This window comes from Vulpes vulpes, chromosome 10, assembly GCF_048418805.1.
Source record: "Vulpes vulpes isolate BD-2025 chromosome 10, VulVul3, whole genome shotgun sequence".
In the NCBI taxonomy this organism is placed as follows: domain Eukaryota; kingdom Metazoa; phylum Chordata; class Mammalia; order Carnivora; family Canidae; genus Vulpes; species Vulpes vulpes.
The window spans coordinates 20,274,987-20,291,578 of NC_132789.1; the positions used below are offsets into that span (position 1 = coordinate 20,274,987).

A 16,592-nucleotide genomic window follows, 5' to 3' on the forward strand; every position below is an offset into this window, starting at 1 on the left:
TGTAGCTAATATAAAAGACTAGGTGGGCATATTGCAACTCTACCCCTTAATGGGTGTGTGACCATACAGAAGCTGCTTAATTACTCATGTGTTTCTTTTTCTGTATGAACAAAACATGAAAATAGACATCTACATTCTATACCTTAGTAGGAATGAAATAGCATAGGTAATATTTACATGAAATAACATAGGTGAGAGCCCCTTCCCCTCCCTATACTGATAGTACTTGGCACAAGCAGGTAGTAAGTAATTGATATATTGTTCCCCTTTGTCTTCTTATGCTCTGTGTCAGAAAAAAACATTCATTGAAGAAAAGTTGTGTTGAGAGAAAGGATCTTTTCAGCAGTATGAGTTTTAGGTAAGACTTTTGTTATACTGTTGGAACTGCAATTAGTGGATGAGAAGGGCTCATACGTACTTAGCTAGTACCGGGCCATCTCTACACCATACTACTGTCTTCTCCACACAATTCCATAACTGCCTCAAAAAAGGAAAGGATATGCCAAACTTTTCTCTTGCTATGAAAAAGTTTTTTTTTTTAAGATTTATTTATTTATTCATGATACACATGGGGGCGGGGGCGTGCAGAGACACAGGCAGAGGGAGAAGCAGGCTCCATGCCGGGAACCCAATGCGGGACCCGATCCCGGAATTCCAGGATCACGCCCTGGGCAAAAGGCAGGCACCAAACTGCTGAGCCACCCAGGGATCCCCTGAAAAAGTTTTAATTGAAAACCAGGATTCTGGGCTGAATACAGCTTCAGCAGATTCCCCATTAAATTAGAAGGGGTTTTTCATTTAAGTCCTAGTGTTGATATGTCACTATGCTCTGTCACTTTGAAAAGCGATAGTGCTTTGTTATCAGCACTGAGCCCTGACAGGCTTTTGATGTAGACTTAGACTAAAATAGATTGCCAGAATGATGAAGGCGCTGCTTACCTTCTAACACCTCCAGGCTGTGGATGTGGGCAAAGGTGCTGACCTATTGCTCTGTCCAGCCCAGTGGGTTTGATCATCTCCAGCTGAATATTTTCACATTTTAGATTGTAAGTTGAAATTGTAGAAGGGTTGATAGGTTTTCAACAGAAGCATGAATGTTACTGATAGCATATCATTTATGCCATCTAGAGACTTAATTTCTTAGGCAAATTGTTAATAATTAATTCTTGCCCTTTAACTTATACATTCTATTTAGAAAGTCTTTAAAGAAAGAAAACCGTACTTGGTGAGTTATAGAGGAAGTTGGCCTGCCAAAAAACATAGTCATTCCTTGAATTAAACACCATGTGCCAACCTTCTGCCAAGCACTGAGTTAGGTGTTGCAAACAGAAAGACAATTAAGAGTACCCGTCCTCAAGCAGAGAGATATATACAGAGGTAGATACTTATAAAATAATGCAGCAAGTGAAATATTATGCATAGAATATTACTGAAGCACAAAAAGCAATTATCTTGATATCTCTTAGGAAACAGGTAACAGAAATAGTGCATGTGTAACCAGTATCCTTGTTCCTAATGACCAGATCAGCACATTCAATGTATAGCTGAATGTTTAGATTGATATGACATTACCTTTCTTGGCTAGGAACAAGATTTCTCTTAGGAGAGGCTGAACATGCATATTCAAATAGAGTTTGCTATCAGAAAAGTGGAAAGGTTTTTGAGGGCTCAGAATTAGTATTTCTTCTTACATTTGCCACCCCACCCCCAGACACGCACACAGTTTAACTCTCTGTACACCATAGTGTCCCATGCCTTTCTGCTGTTGGCCATATAGAAAATAAATACTTTTTGAAAAAGCTTTGCTCTATAACATTTCCAGGCTCCTTCATGTGGGCTCACTTTTCTACTCAGCATGTTTCTCTACATTAAACTCTGGTAGATATGATAAGCAAGTAGCTAAAGAGCATTTAAAAGAGTTTACACTGTGAATGGAAAAATACAGATTTTACTGCCTTTGTTGCCTTTTAAAACTAAACCTCTTCTTGAATGTATTTGTATAGGATTTTCATAGCCCTCCCCTCTGGAGCAATGTTTTAGCAATGCTGCTCTGAGTTTTAATCACTGGATATTTGTTTTTTTCTTCCACACTAATTTCAAATCACAAACTAACATTCAAATTGAAAACAGTAATAGGTTTACAGTCTTTCAATTTACTTTTAACTTCATGCTATCTAAAAAAAAAAAAAAAAACTTCATGCTATCTTTTCAGAGCATCTGATCAAGTTTAACACCATTGGATAGTTTAAAACTCAGTTTGCAGTAATCCACAGCCCTCAGAAATATTTGACTTCTACCTAAAAGTAAATAAAGGTAAAAAGTCTCTACATCTTCAATAAAAGTTTTCAAAAATGAATCAGCCACATGTTTTGAGTCCCATCTCTGTGAGCAAATTTCCAGAATAAATCATTTCTGGGCTTGGCTGAATTCCAGAGCACTGCAGGTCTCAGTCCAGAGGGCTGCATATATATGCAGATTGGCCATTCAAAGTTAAGGAAATACCTGCTTTCTATATTTATAGATGCTGCCACTTATATTTTGCATTTTATATGATCATTTCCTTGTCTACCTTAAACTATTAAGTTCATGAGTATGGGAATCTCTTCATTGTATTTCCAGCCATAGCTCACTCAGTACCTAGACCAACAGTAGGCACTCAAGGAATACCTGCTAAATCGCCAAATCCCGTGTTTAGGACTGTGAGTGAATAATGGGAACAGAGTTGTACTCAGATGTTAAAGATGACTTCGTATATATTGATCCCTAGATATATGAAGTCAAAAATAACAACAATAAGGAGGGCTTAGATAACTAAAAGTGTTCCTAGAGTAGTATAGCAAATAGGTTCCAGGGAGCTTCATGGACGCTTTCCCCTACCTCACTTATTAACTGGCATTAAGGTAGGAATGTATAGCACAATGCTTCCTTTAAGCAACAAACTTTCAGAAGTATTGCTCCAAGACACAACTCACATAGCAAATAAAGTATAATGTCTTAGAATGGTCTTTAGGACCTGAATTTCTAATTGAGATCTTGTTTTAACATTTTCCTAACTCACACACACACACACACACAAACAGGGCATATGCAATATATACTTCTGTGTGTGTAGGTATATATATAAGAAATAGCAATGCTATCTATATACAATTGATACATATACTAATATATATGAGTAACTATATATTTATACATTATATAAGTAACATGTTTGTAATATTTAAATATTACATATGTGATATCTATGTAATACAAACTTATTTATTATAGAAGTCATAACTAAGTTATTAAGCTGTTATCCCTTTTGACAATAAATATCATCTCTCTTGGTCTTACTTACTCTCTATTTCCCAGTTGGGCTTTTAGGCATTTGATGGTGAGAGAATGAGTTAATTTTACCTCTCTAAACAAAGCCAACTGGGAAATGGCTTGGATGCCACCATGGAGGTAATAGAAGATGCCCAATTTTGGTAAATAAAAAACATGTGACTAGATGTCTCCTCATTATTTCAATATTGTATAAATAATACTCTTAAAAATATCAAACAGATCATAAGAATATCTTATAATATTTCAACTCCAATTTTATAGAGAAACACAAATTGTAGCTGTCAGAATGATCCTCTTTCCTAAGCAAAACAACTAACGTAGCAACAAGGTGTATGAGGAGATCAGCAATTTATAAAAGGACTACCTTTTGCTTCTAGTTTTAAATTCTTCACTGGGTCAAACTGTGACTTCATGGCTACTTATTTAATGTGTGTTTGTGTGCATAGGTCTGTGTTTTCTTTCCAGTTATGTTGCCAGTTTATTCAGCAATTTTACCATTTTGACAAAGGTTATGGATTTAAGACGTTTTATAGCAGAATTATTTATTATGAACAAAGTTTCATCTTAATAAAGATGTACTTGTATGGACAAGTACATTTTAATTTTTTCAAGATACATTAATGAAAAAATATTCTGGATCTGTTTTCATTCTTTCTTTTATTCTACACTCCTTCCCCACAAAAAAGTATGCACATATACATAATTATTTTTTACATAATTATTAAGACAAAATTAATATGATTCAGTCAGAGTTCAGGTATGACATTTGTTAATTCATATGGCTAGTGCTCGAAAGGAAATATTATTTATATAAAGGTAGTCTTATAGGGCTAAGCAACAAAAGAAAACCGAATTGAATATGGCAAATAACATGGAATTAAGTACTGTTTCAAGCGTAATTTTTTTTTAAATGTGGTCATTCTGCACTGTTATTCATTCTGTTCAAAGAAAAAGCAACCTTGAGTAATGTATTTTTAAAATCAGCAACTTAATTAGAGGAAAATTTTTAAACAGGCAAAACAAAACAAAACACCCAGAGTATGAAAATCAAAACAGGAAATTACGTTACAATAAGAGGTAATCAAATCATTCCTTTAAGAAGCGTAGAGGCGGCGGCCAAATGGCAGCGCCTGAGGAGCCGGATATAACCCAGGAGCAGACAGAGAAACTGCTGCAGTTTCAGGATCTAACTGGCATAGCAACTATGGATCAATGCTGCCATCCCTTGGAACAGCATTACTGGGACATAGAGGCTGCTGTACAGGACCGATTGAATGAACAAGAGGGTGTGCCAGATGTTTTCAACCCACCTCCATCCTGACCCCTGCAAGTTAATACAGTTGAGCACAGGCTCTACAGTTAGGCTATTGCAAGACCACAGCCAAGGGGGCTGCCTGGATGGGGTTATTACTTAATAATGCTTCCATTCCGATTTACCTACACAATACTTGATATATTTAGGTTTGCCCCTCGCAGCTGGGTCACTGACCCCGTTGGGGACATTGTTTCATTTATGCTCTCTTTTGAAGAGAAATATGGGAGGGCACACCCTGCCTTCCACCAGGGAACGTACAGCCAGGCACTTAACGATGCCAAGCGGGAGCTTTGGTTGCTTTTGGTTTGTCTTCATGGAGATGATCCCCAGGACTCCGATGAGTTCTGTTGCAACACACTCTGGGCCCTGAAGTTATTTCCCTAATAAACACTAGGATGCTTCGCTGGGCATGCTCCGCAAATAAACCTGAGGGATATAGGGTCTTGCAGGGTTTAGGAGGGAACACCTATCCATTCCTGGCCTTGATTATGCTGAAGGATCAGAGAACGACTGCAGTGGGACCCGATGACCTTATTAACCAGCTGACATGTATCATGGATGCAAACCAGACTTACCTCGTGTCAGAACGCCTTGAAAGGGAAGAACGAAATCAGACCCAGGTCCTGCGACAACAGAAAGACGAGGCCTATCTGGCCTCTCTCAGGGCTGACCAGGAGAAGGAAAGGAAGACACGGGAGGAGCCAGAGCTGAAGGGGCGCAAGGAGGAGGAGGAGGTGCAACAGCAAAAGTTGGCAGAGGAGAGAGGTGCGCGGAATCTACAAGAGGAAAAGGAGGGGAAGCTGGAGTATCTGCCCCCAGAGCCTTCCCCTGATGACCCTGAAAGTGTCAAGATCATTTTCAAATTAGCCAATGATTCTCGAGTAGAGAGATGATTCCACTTTTCGCAGTCTCTAACAGTAATCCATGACTACTTCTTCTCCTTGAAAGAAAGCCCTGAAAAGTTTCAGATTGAAGCCAACTTTCCCCGGCGGGTGCTGCCTTGCATCCCTTCAGAGGAGTGGCCCAACACCCCCACACTTCAGGAGGCCAGACTTAGCCACACAGAAGTTCTCTGTTCAGGACCTGAAAGATGAATGACATTTTTCTTCCCTCTCCCCTCCTAATCCCTAAAAGAAATGGAGAAACAAACAAACAAACAAAAACCGAGAGAGAAATTCATATTATTATTATAATACAATATTTTTTTTAAGATTGCTGTATCCTAAGGGAGGATCAGAAACCATGCAGCCCAAAAGAGTCACCACCTGTGTGTGTGTGTGCGAAGGTCAGCAGTGAACGTTCCCACTGGCAAGCCCACCCTTCCCTACTGCCTCTGCACCACACACCTTCCAAAGAAAGGTCGAAGGACTTCGACCCAGTCATTGTCCCAACTGGGGAAGGGGACATTCCCACTAGTTCTCATTCATCCTTGCTTTTATGAAAAATAAAAGTGGAAAAAAACATCTATCAACCAGCTACTACTGCAGCATCTCCTGACGACTTGCTTCTCCCACCACCAGAGAAGAGGCACAGAAGAGAGATGTTCCTTGAACTTCCCACATTTTATGAATAACTTCTAAATGTTTTTTGTTGCTTTGTAATGACCAAAGGAATGAGACTGACAATGTTGTGCCCCTAAGTAATAAGCAGGTCAGCACAAGGTGGGTGCAGCCCAAAATAGTCAGTCCTGCTCTGCTTGTCCAGGGGTAGGGGGTTTTGTTAAATTTCCTGAGTCCCACAACATAGCTGGGTTTTTTTTTTTTAACTTTATTTGATAAAGAGCCAATTCTTAAGCCCATGAATTCATGCTCTGGGCTCCTTAGCCCACAAGAGTGTAATAAAGGTGACCTGGGCTGGTTTGTGCTTATTTTTGCCATTGTCCCTCTCACATTCCTAGAGAGGTTGTTCTTTTTTGTCCAACTCTTGCTGTCCTTTCTTACCATCTATGCGCCTCGCTTGGAGTATTGGGAGAAATCTGGAGTTCATTGCCCCACAAAGTCTCTGTACAGATATCCCCATATATGCAGTGTGAACTCTGTGTATACTCATTAACTGCAGTTGTCCCTTGGAATCTGTACTAGATGGTTACTATGCAATCTGAACCAAAGGATAGCAGCTCTTCATTCCTCTTCTGATGTGTACGTGCTCTTCCTGCCCAGCCCCGAGTGTTCCTGAATTGCCAATCTTGGTGCCTTATCAAAGGACTAGCAGGGTCAATGGTAGAACCAGCAGAACCCCATGATGGTGCCCTGCCTGTATCAGTGGGAGAAGTGGGTGGTGGTGGTGGTGGTGGTGGTTCAAGGATAGAACTAGAAACCTTGAAGGGAGCCAAGACAGAACTCCAGGTGTGTGTAAACTGCTGGAAGGTACAGTTAGTTTCTGATATAGCCACCTGCTGGAGGCAGGTTTTAATCCTCTCCCTCTATTGCTGTTTTGAGGTAATAGGGGTTTTTTAACCTCTGGATGGATGTCCCTTCTTTGGTTGAGTTTATGGTAATGGGTACATGGGTCATGCCATGTATTATTAACAGATGTCAGCATGAGATGGCAAATATTCCAAAGTGTTCTATAGCTAGACTGGTGCAGACTTGTAACACAGCAACCTACTGAAGTAACTGGAGCCTAGCATGCTTTGAGGCCAGGCTTCATATCAAGATAAAACATAACGTGGTAGATTTGCAGTCTCCAAAGGCTTTCTCTCTTGCTTCCCTAAAATCTAAGGGCAACTCTTTCTCTTTTAGGTAGCAGTGATGTACGTGGCTTCTCCTCTGCATCCCACAGTGGTTGGGGTAAACATGGGTAAGGGACAGAATAAGGAACCTCACAAGGCACCACCTAGGGAGCCCGGGAATTACCCAGTGGTCTTGGCACAGATGTCTAAAACACCATCTCTAGGAAAATTTAATTTAATTCTGCTCCTCGCTGCCGATTATTCCATTTTGTTTACTGCTGCCTCAAGGCCAGATGAGTGGGAAGTCACTGTCTATTGGCATGAAAGGTAACTGGAATGGATACCAGGATAAAGCATGTTCTCTATTCAGCCTTATGTGAAGTCTGCTTCATGCTTACAACCATGCAAAGAGGAATTTTCCCACATAACTTTGAGTCTCCCTCCCTGTCAAACTCATAGCTATTTCCCCGGCAGTACACAGAAGGGCAGGATATTAAGGGCCTTCTCTAGGTTGGGTATTGTTTTGGGTGTTTTGCCCACACATCTTTGGGAAGTTGTAAAACTTTTTCCTTAATTCAGTCTGCATCTTATTCTACAACGTGCACGTTATGTCTCTTGGCCTTTCAATACTTGTTCAGGGAAGGAGGTCAGATGCCAGACTGTTAAGAAAAAGTGTATGTCGGTACGGTTCTTGGGATGGCCTACCCATTTACTTTAGGTTTCAGGAAGTTTTATCTGAAGCACATGTTCCTTCCTAGTCCATGTGGAAACAAGCCTGCTTTGCTCAGACCCCATTCCTGTCTCCTTACCGTAGGGCTGCTGCATAGGTGTCATCTCCCTTCCTCCTCCAGGAAGGATGCACATTTTGTCACTTAAAGCCAGTACAATCTGTTACTCCCAAGGACCTCGGAACTCCATGGGACCTGCAAGGGAGAAAATACTGAGAAGCCGATGATCTGCAAGGATTCGCTCATTTCCAGATCACCTCCGGGTTATTTCAGCTGTTTATCAAACAGCAAGCCATCAGCCTAAAAAAAAAAAAAAAAACAACACTTGTTTCAAGTTCTCTTCTGCATCCCAAAACTGACGTTGTAGATTCAACTGAATGACATGGGAAATGACCAAGCAAAGACACCCAGTTGGAGTCCGTTGAATTTCTGCAGTTAGTGGGGCATTTCTGGTCTTTTCTTCCACTTCTGCAGAATTTCCTGCAGCAAATACTTCTTTTGTCCTTGCTTGCCTCCACTGTGATGTTTGGATAAAAAATGATCAGAGAATATCTCTTAAAAAATAATAAGGAACCTAGAATCTTCAGCTGAGCAGTCATTATGAAAATTGCTAATGGTGCCAAGGCCAAGGAAAGAGTTTCAGAAAATGACTGTGGGAGGAAAGAGTGATAACCCCCAGAATGCAAAATCAGGGGAGTATTACCTGGTGCTTGAACAAGGAGCTCCACTTTGCAACTGTTTCCTTTTTTTTTTTTTTTTTTTTAGGACTTGTGAGGAATGCAGCAAACAGGAAATCCCTCCACAAAAGATGCAGTGTCCCAACTTGGTACTGCGCCTGAATAGTTTACGTGATAATTTACTGAAGAAATCTAGTGTACTTTAAATTTTTTTCATAAAAGTTCCCATTGTGTTGTAGGTTAACATTAAATGTTTTATACAAAAAAATCATTTTTAATCATTAATGATTAAATCATTCTGGTAAAAGATTAATATCAATGTAGTATGAATAAGCCCATTATAAATAGCATGTTGTCTGAAAATGGAAAGAAGAGTTTAGATACATGAACCTGAAAGTCATCACTAGAAACCATTAAGATACCTAGAATTTTCATCTGAATTCACTCATTCTTAATTGATCATTTATCTATCACCAGTAGGTTGGACTTTTGTGGGGTTTGGGATAAAAAAAGAAAAAAGAAAAAAAACCAAACTCTCCTTAAGTAACTTTCATTCAATCAAGAGAAAGAAAAAATATAAACAGGTAATAGCAACATTCTCTATCTGTATACAAAATGCTTATAGATGCTACTTATTTATTATATGCCCATGTCAGAATTTGTTCTTTTTTAATTTTTTTTAATTTTTATTTATTTATGATAGTCACACAGAGAGAGAGAGAGAGGCAGAGACATAGGCAGAGGGAGAAGCAGGCTCCATGTACCGGGAGCCCGACGTGGGATTCGATCCTGGGTCTCCAGGATTGCGCCCTGGGTGTAAGGAAGGCGCTAAACCACTGCGCCACCCAGGGTTCCCCCATGTCAGAATTTGTATACATAAACCAAGTCAGGGATGCTGGCCACCTCTTTGAAGTTTTTCACCATTTTACCCAACTCTTCATTCTTGTTTGATAGTTATTAAACACCTGAGGGGAAGAATCTAGTAAAACCAAAATATTTAAATAGTCACACAATGGTCATTTTGACAGAGATGTTGCTGGTCATAAACCAGTCATGTGGGGATCCCTGGATGGCTCAGCGGTTTAGTGCCTGCCCTTGGCCTAGGGCGTGGTCCTGGAGTCCCGGGATCGAGTCCTGCGTCGGGCTCCTGGCATGGAGCCTGCTTCTCCCTCTGCCTGTGTCTCCGCCTCTCTCTCTCTTGTCTCTGTCTCTGTCTCTAATGAATAAATAAAATCTTAAAAAATAAATAAATAAACCAGTCATGTGAATTACACCAAGTTATTTTGCAGCTGATTATACAGCTGTAAGTACTTCTTTTAGTGATTGCATCAAGAGTACTAATATATACATCTGGATTGGAAGACTGAGATGCAGTATTGAGGTGGAAGGCTTATTTGAAATCCATCTGCTATGGATTTTAACTTCACCAGGGTGGTAAAATGATCTGAACCACATAATCTACTCTAGTATCTTCTCCTAGTTTCATAGGGAACAGCAGGAGAGATACAAAGTTGCGAGAAATCCAAAGTTGGAAACCTTTTCATGTAGTGTTCCTGAATCTCAAGGAAATCCAGCTTATTAGTTTCAAAAGAATCTTTCAGCCACTACTGCATCTGTGCTTCCATCTGGGTGGGGACCTAACTGAAATGTGATTCCATGTTGGAAACCAGTATACAGAAAAGTCAGTTCCCAGCTTCAGAGGAGATTGGCAGAATACAGTTTGGATCCAGGTTCAGTAAGTACAATTTGCTAGTTTATTTTAGTTTCCAAAGCCATCCAACTTTCATTTGCCCTGGCTCTTGATGTTTTAGAAACTTGGCAATAGAATGATCTTATTAAATAGATCCTCCCCTCATATAAGCATCTTCAGATTGAAAGGCCACATAAATTTTGTTTTTCAATTCTAAACGCATACAAGATTTTTATCTGTCCCATTATGGATCAGACTTACCTTTCATTTCTCCCTAGCTCTCCTGTATTTTTTTCTGTATTCATTTAGATTTAATTTTTTTAAGGCAAGAACCATGTATAAGGTGACTTATTCATGTTCAAAATCTTAGTACTTAATACAAAATCTGGCATATAGTCATTAATCAATAGCATTATAGTTAATAATACATATTATGAGGAAAACATTTTCTATTAACATAGATTACTTTTCAGGCCTATCATATATGACATATATATGTATATACACATGTATACACATATCTGTGATACATATCTCTCTATATGTTACAGTAATAATTGGTATGTGAAGTTGTACCTGCACATATATATATAATCTCTATCAGATTCCCTAGCCATAATATCAACACAGCAAAGAATACATCTTAATAGAAAGATTTATGATTAGTAAATTAAACAGAGAATGGCAATATGACCCAGCAATTTCACTCTTAGGTATCTGCTCAAAAGAATGAAAACTATTACTCAAACAAAAAATTGTATGTAGATGTTCATAGCAAAATTCACAATAGCCAAAAGGTAGAAAGGATGCAAATATCCACCAACTGAGGAACAGATAAACAGAATGTGACATAATACATACAAAGAATATTATTCAGCCATAGAAATAATGAAGTCCTAGCACATGCTACAACACGGATCAAGCTTGAAAACTTTATAATGAGGGAAAGAAACCAGTCATAAAAGTTACATATTATATGATTCCATTTATATCAAAAATCCACCCTGACACATACATAGAGACAGGAAGAAGATCTGTGGTTGCCAGGGGCTGGGCTGGGCACGAAGTGATGGGAAGATAATAGTTGGTTTCTTTCGGGGTTGATAGAAATGTTTGGAGCTAGATAGAAGTGATGGTTTTCACACATTGTGAATGTAAAGTAAATGCTAAATTTCACATTTGAAAGTGGTTAAAATGGTAAATTGTATGTGTATTTTACCATAACAAATATATTTGTGCCAGAATTGCTGTTTAATCAAACTACATTTTAAAAATTAAAAATCTTGAATTCATTATTTTTTTCTAGAATTATATAGCAGTTATAGCTCACCTGACTTACTTGACTAAAATCATCTTTTTTTTTTATTTTTATTTATTTATGATAGTCACAGAGAGAGAGAGGCAGAGACACAGGCAGAGGGAGAAGCAGGCTCCATGCACCGGGAGCCCGACGTGGGATTCGATCCTGGGTCTCCAGGATCGCGCCCAGGGCCAAAGGCAGGCGCCAAACCGCTGCGCCACCCAGGGTTCCCTTCTTTTTTTTTTTTTAAGGAAACTTCAGTCTATTGAAATCTCTGTTCTCTATCGATGAAAATATATCAAAATCATTAATTACTTTAGTTCAAATGATTGATTGTTATCCATAGTTCACCTACTCTTTTCTTTTCCATTATAATAACTAATTCAATGCTGTTCCTTTGAGAAAAAGGCAGGTTTTTTTAAATTAAATACTGAAAATCTAAATATTTTTGTGGATACAATTAATTTTTTCAAAGAAAATTATTTTAAAAGTTTTACCTGCCATTGCTTTGTAGTTCATAATCATTAGAATTCATAACATAATCATTACTTTACTGTCTTATGTCACTGGATAGAGATCATCAATATGTAAATTATATATATAATAGATGGAGTTATAAACACTAAAAGTATCGAGTCAATGGAATAATATTACGAAGGAGAGATGATGTTGAAATTATGGTGGTGTAGATGAGCTTCACTGAAAAATATAAACTTTCACATGCATCTAGAAAAATTGATAGGATTTGATAGTTTACCATAGCAGGAGAGAATGATGAACATTCCAGGTGTCCAGGCAAGACAGAAGATGCTTCAGGATTTCAATATCTCCATTGTAAATGATTGAAAATGCCTTGCCACTATTTCCCAGCGTGTAACTGCATCCACCCATACGTGTCCTGTACACTCTGGGATGAGAGATCTTTCTAAAAGACAAATCTATTTGGCCTAATAATTACAATAGCATGCATTTATGCAGTGGTTACTTTGTCCCAGACACTGTTGTGTCTTCACAGTTAAACACTTAATCATCATAACAATTGTGCAAGATTTTTCCTTACCCTGTCAAAATACTTATAAATATTACAAGAAAATCAGATTCTGAATCCCACCATGAGCTGCCTGTATCTTCTGACTCAATGTTCAAACCAAATGACTCAAATACAAGAGAAACAGTAACTTATCCAATTATCTAATAGGTACTTACTGAATGCCACGTCCTCTCACCCCTCCATATGTCTTTGTCTGTGTGATGTCTGTGGACTCAAATGTTCCCTACTACCTTCTTATTTCCTCTGCCTTTTGTATGAATGTACATTCCCTCTCACCTTTGAGCAGTATTCTCTGATGTAAAAATAGTTACACTTTGTTTTTATGCCCAGGTTTTGGCTATTATTTATAAAGCTGTGTTAAAGATTCAAATATAGTTCTTTGTGTAAACATATATTTTCATTTTTGTTGGGTAAGTGCCTATAAGAGGAATTGCTGGATCATTAGGAAAGTCAAGTTTAACTTTCTGAGAAACTGCCAAACCACTCTCCAAAGTGCAGTGGCACATTTCATTTCTTACAATCATTTTGTCCCTCATCTTCAACAAAACTTAGTATTATTGGTTTTATTAATTTCAGCCATTCTGCTGAGCATGTAGTGCTATCATATGTGATCTGGTTTGTGTTTTCCTAATGACTAATGATGTTGAGCGTCCTTTCCTGTGTATTTTCCGTTCGTTTATCTTCTATGGTGAAATGTATGATAAAATCAAAACCCCATTTTAATTAAGTTACTTGGTTTCATACTAAGGAGTAGTAAGATTATTTAGATATTCAACTTACATGTCCTTTATCACATATATGTGTTACAAATATTTCACTTGAATTTACAACCCTGAGGTCAGGAGTCCCTCGCTCCACTGACTGAGCCAGCCAGGCTCCGTAGCCTGCTTTACTTTTTTATACTACTTTGGACTCTTATTTTTCCTGAATCTGTGTGTATATACTTTTTAGCAACTTGGGAAAATTCTGGCTATTTGTTATTCAAATATTTTGTTCTTACTCTGTGTCCTTCATTTTCTAGCAATCCAATTACATGAATGTATGCTCTGTTAATATACCAAGTCCTTTGTTTTTAAGCTTGGTAAGAAAAGTCTTGGGAAATTTTTATACTTAATTTAGCTTCAAAACTAAGGCAGTATCCTGAGGACTCTACTTAATGCCCTGTGTATCACTAGATCTTTCCACACTGGCAAGTGGACACATGAGTTATCCTCAGCCCTGTGAGAGCTCCAGGAACTTTTCTACTCCTTTCCTGTAGCTCTTTCCAAGGCTTCTGGTATTTTCTTCTCATGAAATGTACAGAGCAATACTCAGTGACAGAATTGGGAGATTCTTTGAGGTTTTACAGAGTTGTGTGTCTCTGCAACTACCCATTCCGCTCTCTTATTCTGACCTGTCAAATCTAGTTTTCTTGACTGCTCCCAAAATTTGGTCTCTATCTCTGCAACTTGGCAAGATGGCTTGATTCCATTACAGCTAACCCTCCTTTGTTGTTTGGTACAATTGAAGGGCTCATCTTTTTTGTGGTTCACTTATGCCAGGGGTCATAGTCCTATGTTGCTTGTTGTCCAGTATTTGAAAAATGTTACTTATGTTTTGTCTGCTGTCTAATTGTTTAACACAGAAGAGGTTTTTTTGTTTTGTTTTGTTTTGTTTTGTTTTGTTTTTGTTATTTCCTCCTAACCAAGGTTGAAGTTCTAGTCCAATTCCACATGTTGAGTTTAAGGAATTGATGAAACATATAGCAAGGTGTCAAAACAGGCAAACATGGCCTTAGAAAGGAGCTTATTTTTATATTAAATTTCCCAATTATTTTTTAAGTATAAAATTGAAAGTAGAGAAATAAGTGATTCATTGGGAATTACTATATATTATATTCAAAAAGCAGAAGACTAAAGATGTAATTCTTGGGGAGTCATATGTAAGAGAAGAAAGATTTATAAAAGTAAAGTTATATGTTAAATAAAAGCAGACACAATTTTAAGAAATTTGGAGTTATTCTGAAAATTGATTGGTACTTAAAGGAAGAACCATGTTCTGATGTTTTCCCCTAAAATTTCAGCAAGTTCTAAAAAAAAATAAACATAAAAATAAAATAAAATTTCAGCAAGTTCTTGATTGAAAAATTTTAAAGGGATATTATTTTCCAATGAAATGACAGTTGGTATCAGACATTTGTGCCTGCTGACAAGACAGTGACATGGTACCACAACAAGTGCCTACGATTCAAATGGTGTCTAGACAGGAGGGATCATTTTAAACTTCTTATTTTTCACTGTCATCAAATTCTGTACCATACATTTTCTTTTATGCACAGTGATTAGACATAGATTTTACATAAAAGGAACATAGAGGGGACAATACTGTTGTATACTGTAAATAATTAGAGGAGTCAGTTTATTTAAGTAGATTGTTCAAGTTAAGTAGATGTTCAAGAGTATAGTCTATAGCTCTCTCATGAAGATAAAATCAAAACACTGAACTGTGACTTAATTCTTTGATATATACATGTACACATGCGTGCATATGTAAATGATTGAGATATGATACCAAATTAAATCATCTGTCAATCTAAAATAATTCTAGTAGACTAATTTATTGACTATTCTATTTCACTTCGCTTGATAAATATTGTTAGAGTTGTAAAACTAGAACCTTTAGTTTTATAATTACATTAAAATATATCCTTGACTCTATCTTTGATTGGTAGTTCCCTGGGAGATGAAGGAATTTTGTGATAAAAATATAAGTGAACATCTGAATTTAAAGAAACTTGTGGATTTCTAGAGAATTATAAATTATCCTTAAATTACCAAACTTTAAGTGATCAGAAATCATATAGAGCTAATCATGTCAGCTATTCTGAAAAAGTTGAATAATTTCCTAGTTAAGCCCATTTGGAAATGCACAGAGAAAAAATTTTAAATGCTTTAAATAATTTATTATATCTTTTCGGAAAGAAATTTCTGGGGTAAGTACAGTACATTTCAAAGACATAAGAATCATAAACATGAGTGGGAAATATCAGAAAGGGAGACAGAACATGAGAGACTCCTAACTCTGGGAAACGAACAAGGGGTGGTAGAATGGGAGGTGGGCAAGGGGTGGGGGTGACTGGGTGACGGGCACTGAGCGGGACACTTGATGGGATGAGCACTGGGTGTTATGCTATATGTGGGCAAATTGAACACCAATAAAAAATAAATAAACAAATAAAAAACAAAGACATAAGAATCAAATGATCACGTCTTTACTAATTTATTTTGGCATTAAAACCATGTTCAATTATGGATCAACTTTGTATACATATTCCTAAGAACTATCCATCATTCCACAAGTTTAGATTAACTTTTAGTAAAATATATACAAAGAAACTGTAGTCTGTATTTTAAAGTTTTTTCCCCAAACCTATAGTAATTTTATTTATGAAGCAAAAATAAAACATTTATCTTTAAATTAAATAGCGTCATAATACCAACATTTTGGGAAGCACTTTATTCTTAATCTACGTAGGACTGGAATAAACATAAACTGTGACCTACTGTATCTTAACCCCTGAGAAACTCATATCCGCATGTACCCAAATGTATGTATAATTTTCAGAAAAGCATTGTTCAAAATAGTTTGACAGTAGGGAGCAATATCCAAACATTTTTCAACAACAGAATGCATAGAGTGTGGTATTATCATTACAATATTATAATTAAGACCTATAACAATAATTTAACCACAACCACACTCAAGAACATAACTGCATCTTATGATAAATTGTGATAAAGATGTAAGACATAGAAATACATATAATGTGATTTTTGGGGGGTAGTTAAGAA

The 16,592-nt window shown here is 37.4% G+C and overlaps 1 protein-coding gene and 1 pseudogene across 1 annotated transcript in view; both read left to right on the forward strand.

Annotated features, from left to right (window-relative positions):
- LOC140594293 (piwi-like protein 1) overlaps positions 1 to 16,592 on the forward strand; it is a 98,379-nt gene that overhangs the window by 55,847 nt on the left and 25,940 nt on the right. The window lies entirely within an intron of this gene.
- On the forward strand, positions 1,122 to 6,502 carry LOC140594289 (FAS-associated factor 2 pseudogene; annotated as a pseudogene).